Source organism: Strongylocentrotus purpuratus, unplaced genomic scaffold, assembly GCF_000002235.5.
Source record: "Strongylocentrotus purpuratus isolate Spur 01 unplaced genomic scaffold, Spur_5.0 spur5_scaffold_12, whole genome shotgun sequence".
Taxonomy (NCBI): Eukaryota; Metazoa; Echinodermata; class Echinoidea; order Camarodonta; family Strongylocentrotidae; genus Strongylocentrotus; species Strongylocentrotus purpuratus.
In genome coordinates this window covers 4,691,763-4,698,220 of record NW_022145597.1, presented here as the reverse complement: position 1 = coordinate 4,698,220, position 6,458 = coordinate 4,691,763, and positions in this window count along the sequence as shown.

Genomic DNA, 6,458 nt, shown 5'->3' with positions numbered 1-6,458 from the left:
ATGGTTAAAACCTAGATAAAGAATAGTGCGTACGGTTTACGCACAATAGTCCCATCAGTATACTTTTCTGCGGGTATAAGATACTGTACAAATACTGCTGTGTCTTTCATCTCGCAACTAGAAGAAAGTTACCCTCCTCCCTACTTTTCGTTGACAATCCTTTTTCTTAATTATTTACACCAGGTGATAGTGGAGATAGTGCATGAGAACCCCATTATATTATACTCTTCTCAAAATTTGTCAGATTGATTTAAAGTTTGGGATAATTTCAGAATTTTTAGGAAATGATCACCGCCTTGGTGGTTAGTGGTCGCGGGGTAAGGGGAACTTCACCCCCTCCCTACCTTACGCCGACATTTCTGTTTCTTATTTATTTACAACAGGATATAGCGGAGATTGTGCGCAAGAACCCCATATGTGTCGAGTTCTAAAACACTCTCCTTAAAATTTGTCAGATTGATTCAAATTTTGGAATAATTTCAGAATTTTTAGGAAATGATCACCGCCTTGGTCGCGGGTTGGCGCCTCAATGGTTAGCGGTCGCTAGGGTGAACCAGGGAGGTGAGACTTTAAACTTCACCCCCTACCTACCTTACGCCGACATTTCTGTTTCTTAGTTATTTACACCAGGAGATAGCAGAGATTGATGGTGGTTAGCGATCGCGGGATAGGGGGAACTTCACCACCCCCCCTCCCTACTACCTTACGCCGACATTTCTGTTTCTTAGTTATTTACACCAGAAGATAGGGTAGATGGTGCACAAAAACCCCATATATGTCCAGCTCTGGAACACTCTTCTCAAAATTTGTCAGATTGTTTTAAAATTTGGAATAATGTCAGAATTTTGAGGAAATGATCACGGCCTTAGTGGTTAGTGGTCGCGGGGTAGGGGGAACTACAACCCCCTCCCTACCTTACGCAGATGAAAAAAATGTTTAAAAAAAAAAGAGATAGAAAGGCATAGCCGGGAATCGAACCGAGTACATCTGCATTGTGAAGCGATGTCTTATCCACATGTTGAGGAGGAGGGGGTGTCCCCTAAACAAAAAAAAAGAGATGAAAAAAAAAAACGCGAGGTAGAAAGGCGTAGCTGGGAATCGAACAGGGTACATCTGCATTGTGAAGCGATGTCTTATCCACATGACCACTGTGCTTCACTGATATTAACTTGTTCGGTTCAAGATGTTAACACTTTCTGATATTAATGACTTTAAAAAATGTGCTAATAAACTACTTGTACTCCTTTGTTGAGGAAGAGGGGGTGCCCCCTAAACGAGCAAAAAGAGAAGGACAAATCAATATGAAGAAAAAAAGGATTGAAAAAAAACGAGGTAGAAAGGCGTAGCTGGGATTCGAACCGAGTAAATCTGCATTGTGAAGCGATGTCTTATCCACATGACCACTGTGCTTCACTGATATTAACTTGTTCGGTTCAAGATGTTAACACTTTCTAATGTTAATGACTTTCAAAAATATGCTGATAAACTACTTGTAATCCTTTGTTGAGGAGGAGGGGGTGTCCCCTAAACAAAAAAAAAGAGATAAAAAAAAACCGAGGTAGAAAGAGGTAGCTGGGAATCGAACCGAGTACATCTTTATTGTGAAGCGATGTCTTTTCCACATGACCACTGTGCTTCACTGATAATAACTTGTTCGGTTCAAGATGTTAACACTTTCCGATGTTAATGACTTTCAAAAATACGCTCATAAACTACTTGTACTCCTTTGTTGAGGAGGAGGGGGTGCCCCTAAACAAAAAAAAGAGATGAAAAAAAAAAACGCGAGGTAGAAAGGCGTAGCTGGGAATCGAACCGAGTACATCTGCATTGTAAAGCGATGTCTTATCCACATGACCACTGTGCTTCACTGATATTAACTTGTTCGGTTCAAGATGTTAACACTTTCTGATGTTAATGACTTTCAAAAATATGCTCATAATCTACTTGTAATCCTTTGTTGAGGAGGAGGGGGTGTCCCCTAAACAAAAAAAAAAGAGATAAAAAAAAAACGCGAGGTAGAAAGGCGTAGCTGGGATTCGAACCGAGTAAATCTGCATTGTGAAGCGATGTCTTATCCACATGACCACTGTGCTTCACTGATATTAACTTGTTCGGTTCAAGATGTTAACACTTTCTAATGTTAATGACTTTCAAAAATATGCTGATAAACTACTTGTAATCCTTTGTTGAGGAGGAGGGGGTGTCCCCTAAACAAAAAAAAAGAGATTAAAAAAAACCGAGGTAGAAAGAGGTAGCTGGGAATCGAACCGAGTACATCTGCATTGTGAAGCGATGTCTTTTCCACATGACCACTGTGCTTCACTGATAATAACTTGTTCGGTTCAAGATGTTAACACTTTCCGATGTTAATGACTTTCAAAAATACGCTCATAAACTACTTGTACTCCTTTGTTGAGGAGGAGGGGGTGCCCCTAAACAAAAAAAAGAGATGAAAAAAAAAAACGCGAGGTAGAAAGGCGTAGCTGGGAATCGAACCGAGTACATCTGCATTGTAAAGCGATGTCTTATCCACATGACCACTGTGCTTCACTGATATTAACTTGTTCGGTTCAAGATGTTAACACTTTCTGATGTTAATGACTTTCAAAAATATGCTCATAATCTACTTGTAATCCTTTGTTGAGGAGGAGGGGGTGTCCCCTAAACAAAAAAAAAGAGATAAAAAAAAACGCGAGGTAGAAAGGCGTAGCTGGGAATCGAACCGAGTACATCTGCATTGTAAAGCGATGTCTTATCCACATGACCACTGTGCTTCACTGATATTAACTTGTTCGGTTCAAGATGTTAACACTTTCTGATGTTAATGACTTTCAAAAATATGCTGATAAACTACTTGTAATCCTTTGTTGAGGAGGAGGGGTGTTCCCTAAACAACATAAAAAGTTTTTTTAAAAAAACGCGAGGTAGAAAGTCGTAGCTGGAAATCGAACCGAGTACATCTGCATTGTGAAGCGATGTCTTATCCACATGACCCCTGTGCTTCACTGATGAAAAATTGTTCGGTTCAAGATGTTAACACTTTCTGATGTTAGTGACTTTCAAAAATATGCTCATAAACTACTTGTAATCCTTTGTTGAGGAGGAGGGGGTGTCCCCTAAACAACAACAAAAGTTTAAAAAAAACGCGAGGTAGAAAGTCGTAGCTTGGAATCGAACCGAGTACATCTGCATTGTGAAGCGATGTCTTATCCACATGACCACCGTGCTTATCTGATATTAACTTGTTCGGTTCAAGATGTTAACACTTTCTGATGTTAATGACTTTCAAAAATATGCTGATAAACCACTTGTAGTCCTTTGTTGAGGAGGAGGGGGTGTCCCCTAAACAAAAAGAGAAATGAAAAAAACAAACGCAAGGTAGAAAGGCGTAGCTGGGAATCTAACCGAGTACATCTGCATTGTGAAGCGATGTCTTATCCACATGACCACTGTGCTTCACTGATATTAACTTGTTCGGTTCAAGATGTTAACACTTTCTGATGTTAATGACTTTCAAAAATATGCTGATAAACTACTTGTACTCCTTTGTTGAGAAGCAGGGGGTGTCCCCTAAACAAAAAGAGAAATGAAAAAAAAAAAAACACGAGGTAGAAAGGCGTAGCTGGGAATCGAACCGAGTACATCTGCATTGTGAAGTGATGTCTTATCCACATGACCACTGTGCTTCACTGATATTAACTTGTTCGGTTCAAGATGTTAACACTTGCTGATATTAATGACTTTCAAAAATATGCTGATAAACTACCTGTAATCCTTTGTTGAGGAGGAGGGGGTGTTCCCTAAACAAAAAAAAGAGATAAAAAAAAAAACGCAAGGTAGAAAGGCGTAGCTGGGAATCGAACCGAGTACATCTGCATTGTGAAGCGATGTCTTATCCACATTACCACTGTGCATCAGTGATGAAAACTTGTTCGGTTCAAGATGTTAACACTTTCTGATGTTAATGACTTTCAAAAATATGCTCATAAACTACTTGTACTCCTTTGTTGAGGAGGAGGGGGTGTCCCCTAAACAAAAAAAAGAGATGAAAAAAAAAAAACGAGAGGTTGAAAGGCGTAGCTGGGAATCGAACCGAGTACATCTGCATTGTAAAGCGATGTCTTATCCACATGACCACTGTGCTTCACTGATATTAACTTGTTCGGTTCAAGATGTTAACACTTTCTGATGTTAATGACTTTCAAAAATATGCTCATAATCTACTTGTAATCCTTTGTTGAGGAGGAGGGGGTGTCCCCTAAACAAAAAAAAAGAGATTAAAAAAAAAACGCGAGGTAGAAAGGCGTAGCTGGGAATCGAACCGAGTACATCTGCATTGTAAAGCGATGTCTTATCCACATGACCACTGTGCTTCAATGATATTAACTTGTTCGGTTCAGGATGTTAACACTTTCTGATGTTAATGACTTTCAAAAATATGCTGATAAACTACCTGTAATCCTTTGTTGAGGAGGAGGGGGTGTTCCCTAAACAAAAAAAAGAGATACAAAAAACGCAAGGTAGAAAGGCGTAGCTGGGAATCGAACCGAGTACATCTGCATTGTGAAGCGATGTCTTATCCACATGACCACTGTGCATCAGTGATGATAACTTGTTCGGTTCAAGATGTTAACACTTTCTGATGTTAATGACTTTCAAAAATATGCTGATAAACTACTTATACTCCTTTGTTGAGGAGCAGGGGGTGTCCCCTAAACAAAAAGAGAAATGAAAAAAAAAACGCGAGGTAGAAAGGCGTAGCTGGGAATCGAACCGAGTACATCTGCATTGTAAAGCGATGTCTTATCCACATGACCACTGTGCTTCACTGATATTAACTTGTTCGGTTCAAGATGTTAACACTTTCTGATGTTAATGACTTTCAAAAATATGCTGATAAACTACTTGTAATCCTTTGTTGAGGAGGAGGGGGTGTCCCCTAAACATAAAGAGAAATGAAAAAAAAACGCGAGGTAGAAAGGCGTAGCTGGGAATCGAACCGAGTACATCTGCATTGTGAAGCGATGTCTTATCCTCATGACCACTGTGCTTCACTGATGATAACTTGTTCGGTTCAAGATCTTATACACTTTCTGATGTTAAAGACTCTCAAAAATATGCTGATAAACTACTTGTAATCCTTTGTTAAGGAGGAGGGGGTGTTCCCTAAACAAAAAGAAAGAGAAGGACAAATCAATATGAAGATAAAAAAAATGATTGAAAAAAAACGAGGTAGAAAAGCATAGCCGGGAACCCAACCGAGTACATCTGCATTGTGAAGCGATGTCTTATCCACATGACCACTGTGCTTCACTGATATTAACTTGTTCGGTTCAAGACGTTAACACTTTCTGATGTTAATGACTTTCAAAAATATGCTGATAAACTACTTGTAATCCTTTGTTGAGGAGGAGGGGGTGTTCCCTAAACAAAAAAAAGAGATGAAAAAAAAACCGAGGTAGAAAGGCGTAGCTGGGAATCGAACCGAGTACATCTGCATTGTGAAGCGATGTCTTATCCACATGACCACTGTGCTTCACTGATATTAACTTGTTCGGTTCAAGATGTTAACACTTTCTGATGTTAATGACTTTTAAAAATATGCTGATAAACTACTTATACTCCTTTGTTGAGGAGCAGGGGGTGTCCCCTAAACAAAAAGAGAAATAAAAAAAAAACGCGAGGTAGAAAGGCGTAGCTGGGAATCGAACCGAGTACATCTGCATTGTAAAGCGATGTCTTATCCACATGACCACTGTGCTTCACTGATATTAACTTGTTCGGTTCAAGATGTTAACACTTTCTGATGTTAATGACTTTCAAAAATATGCTGATAAACTACTTGTAATCCTTTGTTGAGGAGGAGGGGGTGTCCCCTAAACATAAAGAGAAATGAAAAAAAACGCGAGGTAGAAAGGCGTAGCTGGGAATCGAACCGAGTACATCTGCATTGTGAAGCGATGTCTTATCCACATGACCACTGTGCTTCACTGATGATAACTTGTTCGGTTCAAGATCTTATACACTTTCTGATGTTAATGACTTTCAAAAATATGCTGATAAACTACTTGTAATCCTTTGTTGAGGAAGAGGGGGTGTCCCCTGAACAAAAAAAAAGAGAAGGACAAATCAATATGAAGAAAAAAAATGATTGAAAAAAAAACGAGGTAGAAAGGCATAGCCGGGAACCGAACCGAGTACATCTGCATTGTAAAGCGATGTCTTATCCACATGACCACTGTGCTTCACTGATATTAACTTGTTCGGTTCAAGATGTTAACACTTTCTGATGTTAATGACTTTCAAAAATATGCTGATAAACTACTTGTACTCCTTTGTTGAGGAGCAGGGGGTGTCCCCTAAACAAAAAGAGAAATGAAAAAAAAACTCGAGGTAGAAAGGCGTAGCTGGGAATCGAACCGAGTACTTCTGCATTGTAAAGCGATGTCTTATCCACA